The following is a 23,620-nucleotide window of genomic DNA, read 5'->3' on the forward strand; positions in this document are numbered from 1 at the left end:
TACAGATTGTGATGACTGCTGTCATAGTAAAACAGCTTGTATAAATTTTATACTGTCAACATTACTGTTGGTAGCTCACTAGCAGCAATTAATGTACACTTCATTCTTTAGTGAAACTGATATGTAGAAAGACAAGATACAGACAGACGTCCAAAGATGTTACCCTGAAGCCCAGTATACTAATGAGTCTTGCATGAGTTTATCAAGTGGTTTTAAATGTTAATGTTACTCATAGTCTAAAAGCCTTATTGTGTTGTGTTCCTGTATTAATTAGAGGCTAATGTAGATTGCAAAATTTAAACAGTCAAGTATTTAAATAACTTTCTAGATCTATAAATACTAAGGTAAAATAAATTGAAATACTTTACTGCATACGTATGTAAAACTTTATTTGATATATAATACTGTGACAAATTTGATATTTAATTTTATATCATATCAAACATCTAATGTGTGCACAAGCAGAGTCTGTCATTGCAGGTATGTCGGAGGCAGTCTATGGATCAAATTTAATGATATTGTCATCAAGATTAGGATACAGTAACATGACTGAACTTAGACAAACATGCAGATTTAAATGTATATAAGGTTCTGCGAATGAAGAGTCCCTTATTTTAAGGATTAAGATCTTCTGCTTCTGATCCTTTTGTATAAATGGGGCTGAGGAATTGTAATGATTAATCACACAGATACATAGTTAAGTACTTTATTTTTTTTGGTTATAAAGGAGGATATCTAAGATTAAAATATCTCATAAGGACATCTAACCTAGTATTTAAATAAAATTGTAGGTAATACAATATTCCCAATATGAACCATTCATTAGTAAAGGAGTGTTTGTAAGGGGAAGGAATGAATACAAAAAACACACTCACTGTTTTCTTATTTTTCTAATGTCTACGTACAAAATTATGAAATTACATATTACTTATTGAAGCAAGTAACAGAGAGTTTTCTAAATGACATATATCAAAGAATAGTGAATTCCATGCAATAACATTTTAGATAGCTAATGTTATATTCAATACATACTGATTCTATATAGTGATAGTTTAATACTTGAGAGGTGACGAGATATAAATTGAAATATATAAACAAATTTCCATATGCGATCATAGTTAATGTTAATCATAATTGATCAATAAGTTCAGTTAAATATAAATTTTCTTATACAGTTTTAAAACATCTCCAATGAAATTAATATGGAGCTCAAAGGGATTTTTGTTGCTAAAATATGAGGGATAATCTGATAGATTATTTTTTTTATCTATTGGATTAGGAATGTATATCATTCCATGTATGATAGGGAAAAGTTTAAAATGTTTAATTATTATGTTACATATAATTGATTGTGTGCTATACCTTTTTCTTTATTATTGGCCTGAACATAACTTTATCTTATATTTTTCAACAAAGAAAATCAATCTGATCATAATATTTAGAAGTAGAAACCAAAAACTTCAAGCGACCACCACAAATACGACAGGATAAGTGCATTCATACAAAGTGCTTCTTCAGATCCATGTAACAGACAAACATTGCCTCCAAGTTTAAATATCTTAGCAATAATAAAACAAGCAATAAAAGCTAATCAATGAAACAATTAAGTCACTGATGTGATCTATGTTTCTTAAGAACAGGTTTTAAAGGCATAGTAGCATTAATTCCTGGTAATTTGTCTGCTTGCATCTTTGCTATCCACTGCATTTCAGCTAGCTCTACACTATTGCTCATATTACCCCACCCCTTTATTATCTGATATCAATTGCAGTACTGTAAATTCAGACGTGTGCCCTTCATTAATGGATATGTGCTTAGCTAAAGCATTAAAGGAATTCATTTTCTTGATGTCACCCAGATGTTGCATAATATGTTCTTTAAGCATTCTGGTCATCTTACCAATATAGAAAGAGGCACATGATCCACAGCTAGATAGATGAACTAAATTCTTAGAACTACAGTCTGCATACAAGTTGAAAGTGAATATACGATTGGTAGACGGATGGAGTTTTTGGTTTCTACATTTGCAGTTTGTTCTCCTGGGTGACCCTTGGCTCCTGGTGGTTGCATTTATCATTCTATAATATTTAGAATTACTAAGAAGTTTATTCAACTTCAGTGTTATGAAAGAGTTTTGAATATGAACCACATTATAAGTAAAGTCTAAACATACTCTGGGATTCAGCAAACTTCCATGCAGGAATAGCTTATTCCTGCATGGAAAGGAATGTTTCTGTGCTGCACGGCAGCACGTCATGCATATGTATGAAGGTGTGCTGCCATGCTCTAAAACAGACATGGTTCTGTGTGCGAGTGTAGGGGGCATGTCCAAGAGCAATGCTCTCAAAATGCACACGTCCCCGCTGCATCCACAATTGCCGTTTGGCAATTCAAAATGAGAGAGGAAACCTCTCAACCCCATAGAGCACAAACATTGGCCAAAACTGAAAATGTTGGGGGGACAAATAGGGACACATTTTAAATATAGTTCTTACAAGCAGAAAGTTGATAGAATAACAGGTTTCACATTAGCATGAATTTTCAAAGGATGTGCAGACTTAAACACAATTGTTTGTCATATACACATCCAAAAATTCATGCTAATGTTATCCTGTTATCCCATTAAAATGAAACAAAATTAAACCATGTATATTTTAATTTCTTTTGAGATGGAATAAAGTTTAAGCATAGCTGAGCTAGTGTGTGCTTTGCGCACCTGTGCTTAACATAGCTTAAATATCTGAAGGAGTTAAATAGGAAAATATCAACTAGCAAGTAATTCAAAATGGTGTAGCAGTTTGAGCTGCAAATTTGCATGCAGGCATTCACGTTTCAAGCCCCAATGAAGTATTTTCACTTTTATATGTGAAAGAAGTTGTAAAAGTCATATGTTGTAATAAATGAGGTAGTAAATAATATTTATCACCCAGGGTAGTGTAGCAGAACCAAAAATTAGGTATCAGTCCAAAAAAGATGTGAACCCCTCCATATAAACACTAGTGCCCCATACAGTATAGTAACACAAGAATAAATGTAATGAAAGTACATGAAGGATGCCAGGGAAGGTAAACAAAATTACAATATGTCAGGAATGATGAATCAATTCCATACAGCTGATAGTCTATACAATAAAACTTAATCAATGCTAAGCATTGCACAGCTATGCTTACCGGGTGTAAGCATTGCTTAAATATGAATGCTAAGCAATGAGTAGCCCAGCTAAGTGGATTTGCCCATTGGTAAGCAGTGCTGAACCTGCCCCTTTAAGCACTGCCAACCTTAGCTAAGCAGGCTTGCCCGTAGCTTAGCTTAGCTCAGCATAAACCATCCAATCATGGCAAAGTGCAGGAAATCAGCTGTATTTAAACCTTGCAGGTGGGCGTACAGCTCATAACCAGTTGTAGCTCCCCACTGTAGGCAGAATGGCTGGTGTTGGAGAGGGTATGTGCTTTTGGAAACAGCACTGGGGCATACAGGAGTCCAAGGTCATGGTAGAAATCCTTGCTAAAAACCATGATGTGAGATTGCTGCAGGACCAGTACCAGGGTGCCCAATACAAGGTGGAGGCCTTGGAAAGTCTCACCCATGATCTCACCTGTGCCATTGGCATCCCTCGGACTCATGAGCAGGTCCAGCACCACTATGCTTACTTGAAGTGGAGGAAGGGGGAGTTCTTGGACCAGTGTGGCCAAGAAGCATGGCAGAGGGGTAATGGCCCATACATGTGTAAGTATTCATATCAATAACTTTTTACCAAAGTTTAGCCTGTGTATGTGATGGATAGATATGCATAAATGTTTCTCTATCTACTTTACAGCTCTAGCTGAGTGGGTTGCGAACCAGGAAGCCCATGCAATCAGGTTGCAAAGGATTCATTGCAAGGCTGGTGAGTAACAATCTAGCTTGTAGTATTCATACCAAATAAATATAAAGGAGTAGAATGTCACCTGTCAGTATTAAAAATGGGTATGGTTTGTACTGAATAAACCATACAATATTGTAGTAATATTCTCATATAGGTTATATATAAATACAACTGTAACTGCCTGTCAATAAAATTCAAAACCCTGGACTGGTTGTGTTTACACTGGTATTATGTGAATTGAAATGTGTACAGGTTATGCACAGCAACTATAGCTCTGAAAGCATTAAGCAATCAAGTCTCATCTGACAAAGTTAGTGCCTCTGTGAGACACAAGATTTACTGATATGAAATGTTTCATACACCAAGATCTGATATCTGAATAGTAATGTTGTGTTAACCACTGTTTTCCGCACTGCACTATGTCAAAAGGTATGTATAGGAATGTATGTATAAGAATGTAGTAATTACAAGGTCAGATTGTACAACCAAGAAAGAATGAGACTGAAAACATTCAAGGAAGGGACAGCAGTTCCTCAGTAGCTTGTTCTGATGAAACACAAACTTGTATTTTCAGCAGAAGCAGCCACATTTCAAATCCTGGGAGTGGTAGTAAGCTATATGCATACTTTCAACTAGTATTTTGTGAATATTTGTAGAAACAGTCAGATAGTGTTAAAATAAATGTCCTTCACAGGTTTTCCAGGTAAGAAATAAAGGAAGAGTATGGCAGTAACACACACACACACACACACACACACACACACACACACACACACACACACACACACACACACACACACACACACACACTATGAGTGCATATATGTAACCCTGACTATGTGAATATGGGTAGAAACAGACAGATAGTGTTAACAAAAATTCCCTTCACAGGTCTTCCAGGTAAGAGAAGGTATAAAGCAGCTATAAGAAGGCTGTAATTATATACTGTGTACAAACATACCACTGTCCAACACAATGCCATAGGTTGTAATAATACCTGCAGAGTAATGATTACAGCGATGATCATTAAAGCTGTGACCACTGCAAGAATCTACATTTGTTAATTGACATCCCCCCCCCCCCACCTTATCTTTACCAATAATATAAACAAATAAATGAATGGGTATGTTTTCCATCAAACCTACCATTGGGACATGGTTCCTATTGTTCTACAAATGTTAAAATGTATTCCAATTAATATTCCCTATTCAAATACTATCAGTGGTGGCCTATTGCTGTCAATGTAACCTGCATGCTGGTGTAATGCCCACTGTGGTTCCATATATGCATGTGTTCTGTTTGCTATGCAAATGTTCCAAGTCTGTTGTTCTGAGTTAATGGGAATACTCATGCATGCTGTTATAACTAATCCTGGAATGTGTTTATCATTACTAACCAACATATCTTCTAAAACTGCAACACCATAGCACACCTGGGAAGGCCAATCCCAGCGGATCAACCTATCCTGCTTCATCTGTCCATGGCAATGGGTCCCAGCACTTCTGGGACACACCCCAGGACCTCCTAGTCTGCTGTTCATCCACCACCTTTGGGTGGAACTGCATCAGGGGATGGGGCTCATCCCCCCCCGGGCATGAGAGCGGACAGGAACCTGTCACCCAAAGCCAGGTCTGGGGTCTGGTGCATAGCGAACTCTGCAAGGAATTGTAATATCTGCTATGCCAGCTTGAGGGCCACATGGGGCCTTTAGAGGGCCAGCCTGCCCCTCCTGTTCAGCCTCCATCACAGCTACCTTCGGGGCCATGAAGGTGCAGTGGTAACTGCCCATGGGTGGGAACCTCAGTTCCACTAAATCCATTTTGGGGCTCATGGGCTTCGGATTACCAACCACCCCTCCCCGTCCAAAGTATTTACCCCCACATGTGTCATATACTGCCCCTGTATGCTGTCTTATCTATCTTGTCTGTCTTCCCACCCAACCTACCTCCCCAAATAAACCTACTATCCTTCTGCAACATCTCACTCTCACCTTAAAAAAAAGGGGCAATCTGTCCCCCCCTAAAAAATGTTGCCCCATACATAGCTGTCCATTTCTCACATGTGTCCACTGGACACATGAAATCTGGCCTAACTGGCTTCACAACACATTATTGTTGTCCTCACCTCTCTCTCATGGGTTTGAGTGTCCAAATATACCTCCAAATTCAGTGTATATGCACAGCTGTTTGCTGTAGAAGAAATGGACAGCTATGGACCTTCCCTATACCCATCCTGCACATCCCTAGCAATCTTTTATGTTGTTTTTCCCTCTTCACGCCCCTTTTTTCACCACTTTCCTATCATCCCTTTTTCTTTTCTTTTAAAGAAGTTAGAACAGGGATAAGTGCAAGTAAGTGGGAGTAAGCCTGTTTGTGCAGTGCTAAGCGATGCCTACACAGATTAAGCACTTTTAAGGCTGTTTGTCAGCATAGTTAACCAGAAGTTAGCATTGCTTACCACCATGCAAACTCTAGCAGACCCACTTAAAACTGCTTAAAAGTGCCTTAATCAGTCTGTATACAACAGCCGTTGTTATTACCAACAACAAAATAATCAGCCCTTGCAAGTCTTTATCCCAGAACCCTGCAAACCATAGCCACAGCAATTTACCACTAAGCCACCTATGCTGTAGATATGTCTGTCATTCAGCACATCCATTCAACAATAGGGAAAAGGTTTGTTAACATTAGTCAAGTTTTGTACATATATAATTGTATATGTGTATGGAGATGCACACACACACACACACACACACACACACACACACACACACACACACACACACACACACACACACACACACACACACACAAACACACATATATATATATATATATATATATATATATATATATATATACACACACACACACACACCTCACTAAAAGAATCACAGGCCTAAATCAGATGCCCTATGCTGATCGTCTAAAAAAACTCTAGCTATACTCTGTGGCATATCGTCTACTCAGAGGTGATCTCTGCTTAACATACAAGGCCATGTCAAACCCTGAGCTGTTGGACATGCTCCACTTAAAGAAATCCCAATTGCTCAGAGCCACACACTCCAGGGATCTAAACCTTGTCATCACAATGAACAAAACATGCTGGAGGGATAGGTTCCTGACCCAGAGACTCCCCATACTCTGGAATAGACTGCCCATACATGTCAAGCAGAGTGCCTCCTTGGCCCTCTTGAAAAGGAACCTTGACAATTGGATGGGAGATAGAAAATTCACATCTGTCACCCTGCTAGACAGGGGTCCAGGGAATTAAATACTGTGGGAAGAAATATCCAGTGAATTGTTATGGCTAGGTATGTATAGGCCCTAGGGATGACAGCCTAGTACCAACCTATGACCCTATGAACCTATGAAGCTCCAAAGGTGGTGGTATTTCCATATTCATAACGGATGTACACACCTCCAGAGTGGTACACCAACATTATGCATGATAGATCCTGCACGTGTAACTAACATTGGGTAAGACAGTGGTTCAGGTAGTAGCCTGGTATAGGTTCCCAAATATGTCCCAAGACTCACACTCCATGTCCCTAAACCCCCTGGAGAATACTAGTCTCCAACCTAACAATCTCATACTGGTTGACTTCAACTACACCACCATTAACTGGGAAAACTACTCATGTACCGATATACTTGCCCATCAGATTGACCTGGTCCTTACTAACATGGGCGACTGTTGCTGTACACCAATAGTCAACTCCTACCTTGTTATATCTAACCACAAATTAATAATCTTTGGAAATCCACAGCCCTTCCACCTCCCCCTGCACAGGTAACCACCATGAAAAGCCTTTCCAAAGCTAATGATGCCCTACTAAAAACAGAGGTGGGTAACCTCATGGCAGCCATGCAAATAGAGACTAGTTGTATGACTGTTGCATCAAACAACAATGCACTATGAACAGATAAACAAATGCATGGATACCACCATACCCAATAGAACCAAGACCCTCACCTCCAAAAAAGGAAGCAAATTTGGTGGTCCCTGCAATTAAAGAAACCGTACAACAGAAGGAGGGAACTAATATGGAATAAGGTGAAGGCCCACGACTGGGAAAAAAAAAAACTTATTTGCCTCAATTAAAAGTTGGAACCCCTCATCAAATACTACAAAGATAGCTGTGAAAACAGAATCGGAGCACATAGTAAAGACAACCACAAGGCCTCATACAGTTATGTAAATAATCTCCATGGCAATACCAAGATTTTCTCTGATATTGCCAATATACTGGCTGACATATTGAGTGCACACTTTACCCCTCTCTCCCCCCTCCAAAGGACCAAACAAAATACAAGTACAGTGCCAGGCACCCAGTATTACTGCTGCACAGGTTAAAACACCACTGTCCAAGGCCAATAATACAGCTTCTATGGGACCTGACAATATCTCTGGCTGTGTTCTACATGAACTACAGAGTGACCTGGTACCTCATTTGTGTGCCCTGTTCAAGCACAGCCTCACCTGAGGCTTTGTCTCTACTGAATTGTGCACTACTGCATTCACCCCTGTCCACAAACAAGGTGCAGCTACAGACCCTGGGAACTACCACCCCCAACTGCCTGACAAGTATTTTATGGAAAGCTATGGAATGCGTCATCATGCACCTAATAAACAGGGTTATGGGAATCCAGAGACTCAGGATCCCACACAGTTTAGTTTTCTGAATGGTAGTTCATACCTGCTCAATCAACCTGGTTAACTTCTTGGAGTCAGTCACCTGAGCTGTCAATTAAGGTAAGGTGGTGCATACAGCCTGCCTTGATTTGGCCAAAGCCTTTGAAAACATTCCCCACTCAGGCATCATGCAAAGACTTACTAAGCTAGGCATCAATCCCTATATTGCAAAATGGGTCACAGATAGGTCTCCCCATGTGGAAATAGCTGACTTCAAGTTAGACTGCTGAGCAGTCATATGTGGAGTTCCACAGGGTTCTGTCCTGGGTCCTCTCATGTTTGGTATCAACTTCTCTGAAGTCCATGCCAAGATGAAGGGACTCTGGCTGACAATGTTTGCAGACAATTGCAAGATGGGAGCTATTATCAACTACCCAAGTGATGTTGGCATCCTCCTGAAAGGCCTCATTGAGACCAATGACTGGTGTCAGAGCCATGGCCTTAAGCTCAATGTCAGAAAATGTGTCATCTCCTTTGGGGGAAACCCTGTTCCCATGAATTACCACATCAATGGTAGTTCCCTGAACAAAGAAAGTGTTATAAGAGGTCTGTGTACACAGTTTAACAGCAATGTCTCTTTTGACCACCACATTGCCACTGTGGTCAGAAAGTCCTTCTATGTGGCACATCTCAGTACTACACATTAGCATCCATGAAGGAAGAGGTCATTGTCCCCCTGTACTCTTCTTGACAGAGTGACACAGTTTGCTTCAGCATACTTATTCTGATGGAGGTGAGGTAAGTAAATGAAATGTATGCCCTCATTTTCTGGCAACAATCATATCATTACAGTGATTTACCAGAGAAATGAGAATAACTTGTAAAACACACCCAAAATACAAGCGATAAACCTGGACATCCTGAAACAATCCAGCCAGTTGACAGGTATGCTCATAACCCCTTACTGCAATGAATCTGGACCAAGGCAGACAAAGTTGTGTGTGGAAGCCATGAAAATGTGAATGTATCTAAAGTACTGGCATAGATAAGCTAACACAGTTGCTGTAGTAACACACTCCTGTGTGCTCTAACATATATTTAGTGAAATATCACAAGTAACTGAATTAGGGAATCTGCTATGGGTAATTACACATGTATTTGCAAATATATCAGGCACTACAGGGATGTAACAGCACTGACAGACACCAGTGTGAAAGTGCATACGCACAAGCAATATCACCACAGTCACATATCGGTAAGTCACGTGAACAGTAGAGTATACGGACTGTGTGCACAAATACATCATTGTTTGCCACTCAAATACTAGCCCTACATATACAGTCCCAATTCTCAGTGTAATCTGAATCCTGACCTTGGTACAGGACATGTCTCAGTCTGCCCTTACAAACATATACAGCCAAAAGATAACCAGAAACTGGAGCAGCATGCAGTCAGATAACGAAGGAGCCATAACACATACATCCACTCCCCTCCATACACAGCCCAAATAACATGTACACATGACATGTGTACATAATCCTGACAGTCTGTTAACAATGACCAGACATACACAGGCCTTTCACATGTACAGTTCACCTCAGAATGTACAGGCTCAGGAGTCGTATCTATGGCCACTTCCCTGACATGTCTGTGGGTCTACTACATCACTGGGATGGTATCAGGAATGAAGGCAAGACATAATGACAATAAATACATTTGAGCCTCATTGACATCTGGACAAAGCCTGACATCATTTGGGAACAGAGGCACAAACATAGGGGTAGAGTGGACATATTGCTGTCATACATTGAGACAGTTGCAGATGTTACTGGGTTTGTTGTAACATATCCTTTATGAGGAATATGACATCAGAAATACCAATAGATGTGAGTAGTTACTGACTGCATTTCCCAGAACTGATTTACCGAGGAAACCAACTGTCTGGGGAACAGACAAAACATAACAGACAAACGTGGTCAATCTATGAATAGCGTGCCAGTGGAGAGGTATTTCAGAGACATATCACTGTCAGTGGTGAAGCCACTCACTAAATGCATGTCCACATAAACTCTGTCAATCTATCAATCCACCATGTGTATAACAGCACTGATGACATAGAATCTGTTTACAAATCTGGGGATATGTCCCCAATGTTGTTTGGGTGTCTGCACATGTCCTGTCCTGTGACATATTGCCACCTACTGTATGTGAATCTGTATCCCACCACCTCTGTAATGTCCATCACACAGGTAAGGAAAAGGGGCAAGGCCCACACTAAGGAATGTCTCATATAGCAGAACTAGCAACAGTGTCCAGGCCCACAGCACAATACTATGTGGGCACCTACATAGTGGTATGGCCTTAGCAATACTTGACATCTGCACATCTGTACAGAGGACAGACAGGAAGTAGATAGCCAACAGGTTATGTATTAGGATGAATGTTTTGAAAGATAGAAGTCTGAAACTGAAAGGTATGCCATTACTACATGACAACAGTCCTCAATGACATGTCCAAAAAACATAGTAGTCTACAGTTAATATCATAATAGCAGATCAATATCTAATAGGAGATACATAAAAACATACAGCTGAAGCACCAAAAACAAAACAGTCAGTACTCCTATGTATTGGCTTTGCATGCAGGGGTGTTTGGTTCTAGTACTACAATCTGAAATCTACTTTTACTTGGAAAAGCACTGTTAAAAGTACTAATGTAATGATATAATATGTGTTAAACTATTTTTGTTAACCAGTGCAATGTAGCTAGTGTAACATGCAAGTGTGACTGCAATATAACCGGGGATACAACCCATGTATAAAACAAATGCAAAGAAAAAAGATTGTGGTACTACCCATTTATACCCAGGTGTCCCATACAGTATAGTCACACCCCTTGCTACTGTAATGACAGCACATAGAAGCATGTTATGTACAGGAAGTTAAATACACTTATTAAATATGCCATTACCCTGCTATTTTATCAGACTGTAATGTGACCAAGGTTACCAGGGCTGAGCTATGCTTAGCAGGTTTAAGCTTTGCTTAAATTTAAATGCTAAGCAGATTTCTGCATTGGTAAGGGAAGCCTACATGGTGAAAGAGCCTATTCATTTAACCATACATTAGCACTGCTTACCATCATGCAAACACATGCAAACATGCTTAAAGCTGCTCAAAACTGCCTTAATCACTCTGTATCCAACAGTCCTTGTTCTGCTTAGCAAGAAAATAAACAGCTCTTGCAGGTCTTGAACCCAGGACCCTGCACACCATTAACCAAAGCAATTTACCAATAAGCCACCTCAGAAGTATTATCATAGGCCACCACAGATGTATTATCGTAGGATGTTTTCCCAAACAGACCCTTTTTTACAGCCAGTTTACAATAGGGAAGAGACACTGTGCAAGTGGGAAGGATTGGTATCTACAAATATATATGTATATCTGAAAAGAAAAATATACATAGTGAGAGAGATAGATATGTATGGAGATACATATATGTGTATAACAATATATAGATTACCAATACATAGTGAGGTGTATATATATATATATATATATATATGTGTGTGTGTGTGTATATATATATATATATATATATATATATATATATATATATCTATGTAAAATATATATATATATATATATATATATATATATATATATATATACTTATATGTGTATATAAATATATATGCGTGTGTGTGTGTGTGTGTGTGTATCTATATATATATATATATATATATATATATATATATATATATATATACACACATACTTGTCTCAAAATGCCCATGCAGACTTACAAACATATGCTGCTGATAGACCACCCATTACTGGGGCAACATACACAGTTGGATACAAAAAGTTCCATGACAGTCATATCTTCCCCCCTTCCCCTACAGTCCAAATAAATAAGTGAACAGTACACTGCTACAAAATCATGATAGACCATGCACAATTGCCAGACATACAACAACCTCTTAGCAAAATAACTAAAATGACTGAACATAGCAAAGAGAAATATAACCAGACAGTAATTCACATATGTTTATTATACTCTGATGTCTTATCCAAAGCCTTCAAGGAGTAAAATATTACATGAAATGCTTGCCTTAATCACAACAAGCAATTAGCACTTAATTACATAATTAAATGCACAGCTTCCAATTACACTCCTCATTTAACCCTCTAAGGGATAAAGTATCACATTTAATATTAGTACATTTATTCTGTACATAACAATTGTCCTTTTATGACTGTTTCTTCAAACTGAGGAACAGACTTATTCTAAATCCCTTGAAACCCACTATTGTTCTCATGGTTGGATTTATTCAAATGTACAGCTATAGAACTGTCTTTTTTCTTATCAGTAATATGTCTCATATGTTCTAACAGCCTAGTTGTAATACATGTTTTACTCTCGCCCACATAAAATATGTCACAAGGGCATCTAAGAGCATTCTTCATACACCAATATCTTAAATGTACAGGCTCCAACATGTTTTGCAGCCTTTCCCCTCAGCAGGAATGACAGCACTAAATAATGATAGACGATTATACCTATAAACCTCCTACTGTATGATAGCTAGACAAAGCCTGACATAATTGGTGGGCATAGGCCCAAATACATGGCCATACTTGAAATATTGCTGTTATATACTGAGAAAGTCCTGGTGTTACAGAGTTTGTTGTAACATATATTTTCTGAGGGATATAAAGTCAGAAAAACAAATGGATGTAAGCATTTACGGGTTGCAATCACCAGAGTATTCTACTGAATTTCCAAGGACAACACATGTCTGGGGAACACTACAAACATAACTGGCTAACCTGTGGCCATTATGTGGATAGGCCTAGAGTTGAGAGCTATGCATAGTCAGAATTTTGTCACACTGAAACCCATGCAGATGTTGCATGTTCAGACAAACCCTGTTAAACTAGCAGTATTCCAAACATATAACAGCAATACTCACATTCTCCCCCTAAGTCTTGAACCTTCTCCATCATTCATTTGGCTTGTCTCCACAAGTCCTGTTGTAAGTGATATTAGTGCACACACCTCCAGGATGTCTTCCTCACAGGTAGGGGAAAGGGCCAATGCCCACATGGAGTACTCAATTATAGGAGTGTGTTGCCAAGACATTGGCTATTGGAAGAACTACACAGCTGCTCTGCATGCAGTTAGCAAGTGGGGAACATCAATTGGTGTACAGGCCATCACCTGGTCATGAGCATCACCTACAAAAGCCCTGCTGCCACTTATGCAAACCAGCTCTATCCCTGTAGTACAGAGAGAGAGAGAGAAAGAAAGAAAGAAAGAAAGAAAGAAAGAAAGAAAGAAAGAAAGAAAGAAAGAAAACAAAACAAATAAAAACAAAAACCGGAAAAGAGAAGAAAAAAAGAAAAGGTAAGTGGAACATGTAAGCATGTAGTTGAATGTAGTACTTGGTCTTTAATAATGAGAAATATGATTTGGAAGAATATTTGTCCCAACAAGACTTGATGTACTAATGTCCTGCTGAACAGCTGCTATGGCCATAGCATCTGGCTCTCTCTGTACAGATCTTCACAGAATGCCCAGATCTTCACATCATAGTTTTTTGTCTGTTTCTCCTGAAATCTGTACATTTCTGGCAGATAGCTGAGGATTGAAGTCATAAAGTAATGACAAACACATGAGTTTATGACTCCACATCCTTATGGATATTCACGGTAATGCAAAATGTATTATTCTACAAACTTCCTAAGTTTGTAACAGGAATATTTAAAGTCTGGCCCTATTTATCCTCCCATCATTTTAGGCTTTGTCCAGTTGTGATGCTCTAAGAGGTTGCAAGGTAGGATCATAGCTCAGGAGCCTAACACACCCTGGGAAAGGACAGCTCACACATGACAACTGCTGGGGTGTCTGTCAAACAGTTGTGACTGTACCACTGCTAGGCCAGGTAATGGGATGTTGTCCATATCCATATGTTACCTGTGAATATGAATATGATACATGTTTGTCTTGTAAATCTAAGAGACCTATATAGGGCATGTGCATAGTAAAGTACCGTTGCAGACATGTGTGTTGAACTGCAAGTGATATATTGAATTAATAACATTCAACTGTACAGTGTTCTACTGGACAATAAGCACATTTGTGAATATCCGTAGTCTTATGTCAGCCAAACCATTGGCAAATCTGCGAGCAATGACAATGTAACATAATAGCCTACATATAACTGTTGGACATCTTCCAGGTTATCACAGTGATGTCAAAGCCTACTGTGCAATCAATTTACTAATGTATGGTGCAGCTATATTAATACAGTATCAGTATAGATGTCCCTTTTGTCACCCATTTATGTGTGCCATTGTCTAGACATCCTGCTATAACAGTTTGAGAAGTATGATTGAGCAGCAAGACTGTAAATACAGTGTGCCATACTAACATAGAACAGAAATGTATACCAGGTATCCCCTGAGCACATATATGTATGCGTATGTTCAGCTGGAAGGCACAAAACTAAAACATGGTGTCAAACAGTCAGGTACATAGGTTGTGCATGTTGCACATGTGTGTAATATCAGTGTCAGTGCATATAACAGACATAAATTGTGTACAGCTTCTGGTTATTGCATTGCTCTGACACTGATATGGGTACTAGAGTAGGCATGATTATCATGTAGTAATCGGAGAAGTGTCCAACTGTGTTATGACCCTCTGTCCATGCCTACCACTAACAGCTATATTAACTCCTATATACAGTGGATATCACAAGTGTACACACCCCTGTTGGAATGCCAGGTTTGTATGCTGCATGACAATGAGACCACAGAAAACCATGTCATAATGTTTCTCATCTTGAATGTGACCCCTAACCTGTACAATTCCATTGAAAAACAAACAAAGGTGTTTTTAGGAAGGTGATAAACTATTGCAAAGTGAAGATGTGCCATGATGTCAGAGTCCAAACCAAGATGAACGAATGATATAACCATCTCAAGAGGTGCATACACAACATATCAGTTTAAAGGTGTGCACACTCATTCAACTGGCTAATTGTACTGATTATTTCCATATGTTTTCACAGACCAGATTGTTATGTTTTCAATTGAATTGTACAGGCTATAGGTCACATTAAAGGTGGAAATTGTTTTGAAATGAGTTATTGTGGTATCATGTTTCAATTGCACAAATACCAGGCATTGTAACAGGGATGTGTACACTTTATATCCACTATTGCTATATGTTCTCAGCAGACATGACTTGTATAACCAGCCTCCACCAAGTTAGAGTAATCCCCTTTGGTGGACACCAGCAATACACAAACCACATAATACGTTGCTATATTGACTGTACAGGGACACATAGGTGAAGGCAACAATGTGGAAGCAAGTCCACCTCTATCTGAGCAAGCATGTAAGTTCACAGGTGACTTCCTGTAAGATTGACTATGACTACAAATCAGACATATCCACGCCATCAAGGACAGTTGCAACAGTGTCTCCACATATGTTGTCAGTCTCAGTGGCAATGACACAATTCACCCTGTACTGGGGGAAAACCACACCTCATACACACATGCCATGGATATAGGGAACCTGCATCAGACATATTAGGTGGGAACATTGCCACCCTACCCACCCTAGTTGTATAGGGAATATGCACATCAACTACATGCCTCTCCTCAGCAGTGGTGAGCATGTACATATTGCCTACTGATGACCACAACAGCAAATCTCCATAGGATATAATAACATCACCGTCTGCCTCCTACATGAACTCAGGCATGTGCTCACAGCTCCATCACACACAACAGTCAAACAAAGACCTGCCACCATCCACACACCATCCACATGGAAGATGGCTACTATCATCCCTCTACACAGAAATGAATGGAGAATAGATAATTAAGTGTCCAATATTGGGGGAATATGATAGCTCAGGGCCAGGAGTGTAATGCAAGCTGCTATAGCCATGATGGATTGTAGGGTTATGGTGTAGTTCAGATTATTTGAAAGTAATAACCACTGTTGATGTGCAATTTGACAACTCTATGAGGTCCTGTGACCTTTTTTCCTGTTTATGTCTTTCAGGTAACATGCAGAGTGCTTGCCTACCAGCATTCTCTGTTGGGAAAGTGACATTATCACCCAATATGTATCAAACATTATGCCCTGTTATTTGGACACAGAGCACACGATGTGCAGGAGAGGACCACCCCATGGAATGATCTGGTCTACAGCATAAATGATGCCAGCCTGCACAGCAGAACTTATGAGCATGTGCAGCATCAGGCCACCAACCTCATCTGCCATGCCTGTCAATGGACTGCTGCTGTATCGAGGGACTGGCTAGCCACAGGTGGAGGCCCACTCATCCAGCCCCCACTGACACCTGCTGAGGAGCTCCTTGCCAACCTTGGGGCACCCACCCAACACAAAAGCCATGAAGCTGAGGAAAGCATTGTGGAGGTGGGCTGCAACCACACACTGGATGTGGGGCATGCAGGTATGGTCCCAGTGGGGATTACTACACTAACGTATCAGACATACATGTATTTGTATTGTATATACATCCATGTGTCAGATCTGATTGCAGTTGTGGATGGGATTTTCTAATGTACAGAGGTGAACATGTATTGTGAGGACAGAACATTATGTATGATTGGGGTTAGTACTGTAAATGTGCATACATGCTGCATCCATCCTGTACCAAGGCCACATGTGGGTCTGTTGACAATACCTCCCTCTAACAAATACCTAGGACCCTCTGGTTTGCCTATTGGGCAGGAGCTTGAAGCTGGTGAGTATAATATTGTTCTGCTGTTGCCTGGCAATACCCCAGGTATGTGAAAGACATGCAATTTACCATGCACACAACTATCAATATTAGCTATATTGCTTTATGTAATAGCTATATTGCTTTATGTGCATGTTGTGGTGGAGTTAACTGCATTGCATCACAGTGGTCATCACTGGGGGTCTATCTGTCATGAAATCAACATTCCTGTAGCATACCTCACAACTTGCCAGTGCCAAGAAATCTAGACAGAGACCAGCAAAATGGCCTGGACAAATGGTAATGTAGGGACATATGTGGCACATTAGTGGCATACATTGTATATAAATTGTGTACACACCCCTGTTAAGATGCAAGGTGTTCCTGTTTCATACAAATTAGGACCACAATATGTCAGCCAACACATCCTCCAGCCTTTAATGTGACCCATGACATGAACAGTTCACTTGTAAAACCACGCATTTGGATTCATGTATTGCACCTACAAAGATGGCCACCTGTGAGGATGGGAGACATCATATCAGCATGATGATTCAGTCAGGTATAATACCTCATACTGCCATATGTCTCAGTACACTCACTGTGGCTGATTTGGCTACACTATCACACCCATGGTCATTGTTAAGGCACAAAGACCCCTTCCGACCATGTACAGGTTGCAAACATCTGGATATTCCAGACACATCTGTACAGAGGACTGTACAATGGTTTAACTTGCTGCATGTAATGCAGATGCTGTTACCACACTATATAAAGTGGTGGTCACCAGCCCTGTATGGTACACAAATCAAAATGGTATAAGCCACACAAGATATGATTCTAACACATACACAATCATTTGCTTGTACTGGGATGAAAACTCCTGCCTATCTAGGTATTTCTACTATAGTGCTACTCAGTTATCAGACAACCCACAGAGCTTAAACATTTCCACCTACTCCAAAGGTACTTCTAAGGTGGATGACATTAACAGGGCTACTAAATTGGGGTGAGAGGAAGTATAAAGAGTAGTACACAGGTCAAAAATGGTGTAACCCACATACTAAATGATTCTCACACAAACACATTCAAACAGTTGGCAGTAGGGAGATTAGAACTTCGGCCTACCTAGTTTATTTATTTATTTTATTTTACATTTGTTGACTGGGCTAGTCTAACTGGATATATGTCCATTTTCAGTAGAGGCCCGGGGAGATAAGCTCCAAGACAGATACATGAAAAGCTTAGCAAAAAGATTACTAAATAGCAACATTCATTATATACAATGCATATTCCAGGTTACAACAGAAAATTCTGCGAGCACAAAAAAGAAATACTTATAGTGCAAGAATGCATATACAATACAACATACAGGTATAATACATAAATAAAAGAAATAAAGTCAAAAGAGAAGACAAGTTAATTGTATTAAAATAAAGAAATTCCTCAGTAGAAAGTATTTACAGAGGTTTGATATGGTGTAGTTTTAGAGGGAGTCTGTATTTATAGTCAAAAAGGAATATATAACAGTTCATGAGTTGTCTGGGATAGGCAGAGCTAAGTTTAAACAGATGGATAGATGCCTAGTCAGGATTAGTACAGGGGCACAACCAGTGTGTTCTAAGGTAAAGTTTCAGTCTGTTTTTGAAGAGTGATAAAGAGAGAAGAGAGGAAAGGTCACTGGGGAGAAGATTCCAGATTTTTCCGACAGCATTGGAGACGAGAGAATCCCCAGCCTTGTTGTTAGGTTTAGAGGTGTGTAAAAGATGTTTGTGTGAGGAACATAAGGACTTCAGATTTGTATATGGGGTGATGAGGGTAGATAGAATAGGAGTACTGAAAGGTTTATAAAGAGTTTTATGGGCAATGGTTAGTTCATGGAATTTAATCAGGTTTTGTAGTTCCAGCCATCCTAGCTGCTTTATATTTATGCAATGGTGGGTTCTGTAAGGGTTTCCTGTTGCATATTTGGCAATGTTATTGTAGGACATTTCCAATTTGCTGAGGTTATTTTTAGATAGCTTAGTAAAATGGGTGAGGCATAGAGGAGTGTAGAGATTAGAGGAGTGTGAGCTATGGTTGTTCTGGCTGTGGGGGAAAGGAAGGGTTTAATCCTGTAGAGAGAGACACATTTTTTGTTGACAGTTTTTATAGTATTGTTGATATGGATGTCAAAGTTCAGATTGTTATCAATGGTGATACCCAGTAGTTTGGTGGTTGGGTCTGGTGATATAATGGTACCATTGGGGGATGTAACTGAGAAATCAAAAGGAGAGGATTTGTGAGTAGGATTGAAGAGGAGGAGTTTAGTTTTTGGGGGGTTCAAAAGAAGGCAACACTGTGTGAACCATTGTTCAACTGTGTTAAATACCTTCTGGGTAAGAGAGTGAAGTTCAGATGTGGATTTGGCTGAGCATATTAGTGTGGAGTCATCAGTATATTTTATGCATGTAGCTTGGGGGATGGCTAGATGAAGGTCATTAATAAATATGGAGAAGATGAGAGGTCCTAGTATGGACCCTTGAGGGACACCTAGGGTAACCGGTTGGAGGACAGATAGAGTCTTATGCCAAATTACTGCCTGTTGTCTTTTATCTACATAGGACTGGAACCATTTTATGGAAGGTGCATCTAATGACAGGGATTTGAGTATGTTGATGAGAATCTGATGATTAACCATGTCAAATGCTTTGGACAGGTCAATAAACAGTACTGAGGAAAGGTTATTAAGGTTGCGGTTTTTGTTTATGCAATTTGTAAAGGAAAGGAGGGCAGTGATAGTGCTGTGTGAGGGTCTGCAACCATGTTGACAGCTGGAAAGTCAGTTATTTTGGGTTAAGTGGTCAAGTAATTGCCTGTGGATGCATTTCTCCATGATCTTTGCCAAAGGAGAAAGAAGGGCAATGGCGTGGTAGTTGGAGAGATCAATGGAGTGTCCACTTTTATGGAGGGGAATAATATGAGAGACTTTCCATAAGCTAGGTATGTGACCTTCGGTAAAAGTCCTATTGATTAGAATGGAAATGGGATATGCTGTAGCTTTGGCTGATAGCTGTAGAAATTCAGCAGGTAGTCGGTCTACAGAGGGAGAGCATGGTTTTAGTTTTTGTATAAGGGTTAGAATATATGTAGTTGGGACAGGTTGAAAATGAAAAGGAGGGGGTGAGGTTGAGTTATTGGAAGGTAAAGTGAATCTATTAAGTGATAGCTGACTAGCTAGTGTTTGGATAGCATTAGAAAAAAAGGTATTGCATGTATTGGCTGTATTTATGGGATTATTATGGTCAGTATTTTGAGGGTTAGGTGTGGTGGATTGACCTGGGTGGAGTAATTGGTTAATGCTAGTCCAGAACGTTTGTGGGTTGTTTTGTTATTTTGTTGAAATTGTAGGTAGTAATTTCTTTTATCAGAGAGTATAGCTTTCTTAGTGTCATTTCTTAACTGCCTAAAGGTTTGTTGGTCAACGGGGTTTTTAGTCATTCTCCATTTGGCCAAATATGTATTTCTAAGACGCATTTTGTGTTTGGTTACTTTTGAAAGCCATGGGGCAGACTTGGTTTTAATTCTAATTAATCTGGTTGGAGCATGGTGGTTAAGAATGGCAAGGAAGTTAGAGTTAAAGTATTTGATGGCTTCTTCTAAAGGGAGATGTTTTAAGGGAGACCAATTGCAAGCTCTTAGTTCCTTAGCTCAGGGTTAAAGTTCTTTTTGGATCTGATATTTCTGACAGATGTTGGATTGGGAGTATGGATTTTATGCCTGATAATATAGGTAAGTGAGTGGTCACTTATATAATCAGAGAGGGTTCCAGAATCATAATTGTGAGGGTGATGGTTTATGAGAATCCAGTCTAATATGCTTGCTTTCTTGTTAGCTTTATTGATCCTGGTGGGGGATGTAATGGTTTGAGAAAACCCATATAGGTTAATGTGGGTTGTAGGGAGGTTACTACAATAGCAGTTCCAATCAATGTTTATATCTCCTAGGATTATGGTTTCTTGGGGCAGGTGTTGGGATAGCCAGCAAAGGATATTTTCTATGGTGGCAATATTATTACCAGGAGGAAGATACATACAGATGATATGGATGGATTTGGCATTGTTAATATAAATAATCCACAGTAATGATCCGAACGTCCATAGGAATCAAGCACAATGGTCCACGGACATAGATGGTAGAGGCAACAGACACAATAATCCACAAACGTAGATGTTAAAGGCAACAAACAGCAACTTCAATGAGACGCGGAATAAACAATAAAATCCAGAATTTATTATGTAAGCGCTTTCACCTTTCGGCTTCTTCAGACATTTGCAAAAAGGAAAAAAACAACCTTTTAAATACTGTGTAAATGCATTTCATTGGTGAAACAGGTTACTACGTCATTCAATCAAGATGTATAAATAAAACATATACCTATTTCATTCAATACTGTTCTAACTTAAAACCTTTTACACATAAAATTTATGCCTATAAAAATACATATATATGTGTATGTACAAATAACTACATATAAAAAACTACATATAAAAAAACAATTACTACATGTAAAAAACAAATTATTAAATGGTTCAAGTTGATACTTTAAGCCTTCTCTTTCTCAAGACAGGTTTAAGGGAGGCCTTGTCATTGAGACCAGGTTCTCTGTCTGCTTGACATCTAATAATCCACCTGAGTTCATTTTCTTCTGTATATGTCTCAATGTCACCTCCACGTAGACTTTGTTTAAAACTTTGAATCACTAAGAAAACAAATGTGTGGTTGGGGCCCCTATCCATAAAATGCTTAGCTATAGCATTTGTTGGACATCCTTTACGTGTGTTGTAAACATGTTCCCTTATGCGTTCCCTGAATCTTCTATTGGTTTTACCTATATAGAAAGATTCACAGGAAACGCATCTGGCTAAGTAAACTAAATGCTCACTTTGGCAATTGGTGTTAGTATGAAAACAAAATTTTACACCAGTAATGGGGTGTGTAAGTGAAGTCCTCTCATCTACATATGGACGTTGTTTACATTTTCCACAGGGTTTAGTATTTAGTGAATTTCTGACAGAGTCAGAAAATTCCCTGCCTAGAGGACGGTGGCAAAGAATACGCTTCAAGTTACTCTTATTCTTAAAAGCATAAGTGGGTCTAGGTCCTACTATCCTACCTATGCTTTCATCTAGAAGAAGTATATTCCAATATTTTTCAAAAGTCATCTTGACATCCAACATGTCTGAGGTGTAAGATATAGGTATTCTTAGATAGGCTGGACCCAAGGTATTCCCTAATTGACCTTCAATAGATGTTCCTTCAGAAAAATATGGTCTGCCTCTAGTGGTTCTAAGGGAATAAACTGTATTAATAGCTTCATTTAATTCTCTTGGTCTATAACATCTATTAATCAACTTTTCTTTAAGGTTGGTAATCTCTAATGTAAAATCATCATAAGTTGAATTAAGTCTAGAGGCTCTCATAGCCTGACCCATTGCCACATTTTTAAAAACAAATGGAGGATGCATGCTTTCTCGATGAAGTAAGGTATTTCTGTAGCATGCTTTACGATGATTGTAGTATTCAACATCCCATTGTCTAATCTAATTATATCTACATCTAGGAAGGAGATCCTTTCTCTAGAAAAATTAGTGGTAAATTCAAGAAAACTAGGGAGGCCATTGACAGTTAATACCAGGTAATGAAGCTCTGCTTCTGTACCAAACCATATAAAGAAAAGATCATCTACAAAACGCTTATAAAATAAAGCTTTGCTCCGAAACTCTTGTAACGGGAATAAATGATCTTCCTCCCATTTGGCCATTACTATGTTGGCGTAGCTATATGAAGGAACATCTATTGAAGGTCAATCAGGGAATACCTTGGGTCCAGCCTATCTAAGAATACCTATATCTTACACCTCAGACATGTTGGATGTCAAGATGACTTTTGAAAAATATTGGAATATACTTCTTCTAGATGAAAGCATAGGTAGGATAGTAGGACCTAGACCCTCTTATGCTTTTAAGAATAAGAGTAACTTAAAGCGTATTCTTTGCCACTGTCCTCTAGGCAGGGAGTTTTCTGACTCTGTCAGAAATTCAGTAAATACTAAACCCTGTGGAAAATGTAAACAATGTCCATATGTAGATGAGAGGACTTCATTTACACACCCCGTTACTGGTGTAAAATTTTGTTTTCATACTAACACCAATTGCCAAAGTGAGCATTTAGTTTACTTAGCCAGATGCGTTTCCTGTGAATCTTTCTATATAGGTAAAACCAATAGAAAATTCGGGGAACGCATAAGGGAACATGTTTACCACACACATAAAGGATGTCCAACAAATGCTTTAGCTAAGCATTTTA

This window comes from Protopterus annectens, chromosome 3.part0 (assembly GCF_019279795.1).
Source record: "Protopterus annectens isolate FY-2018-M chromosome 3.part0, PAN1.0, whole genome shotgun sequence".
Classification (NCBI taxonomy): Eukaryota; Metazoa; Chordata; order Ceratodontiformes; family Protopteridae; genus Protopterus; species Protopterus annectens.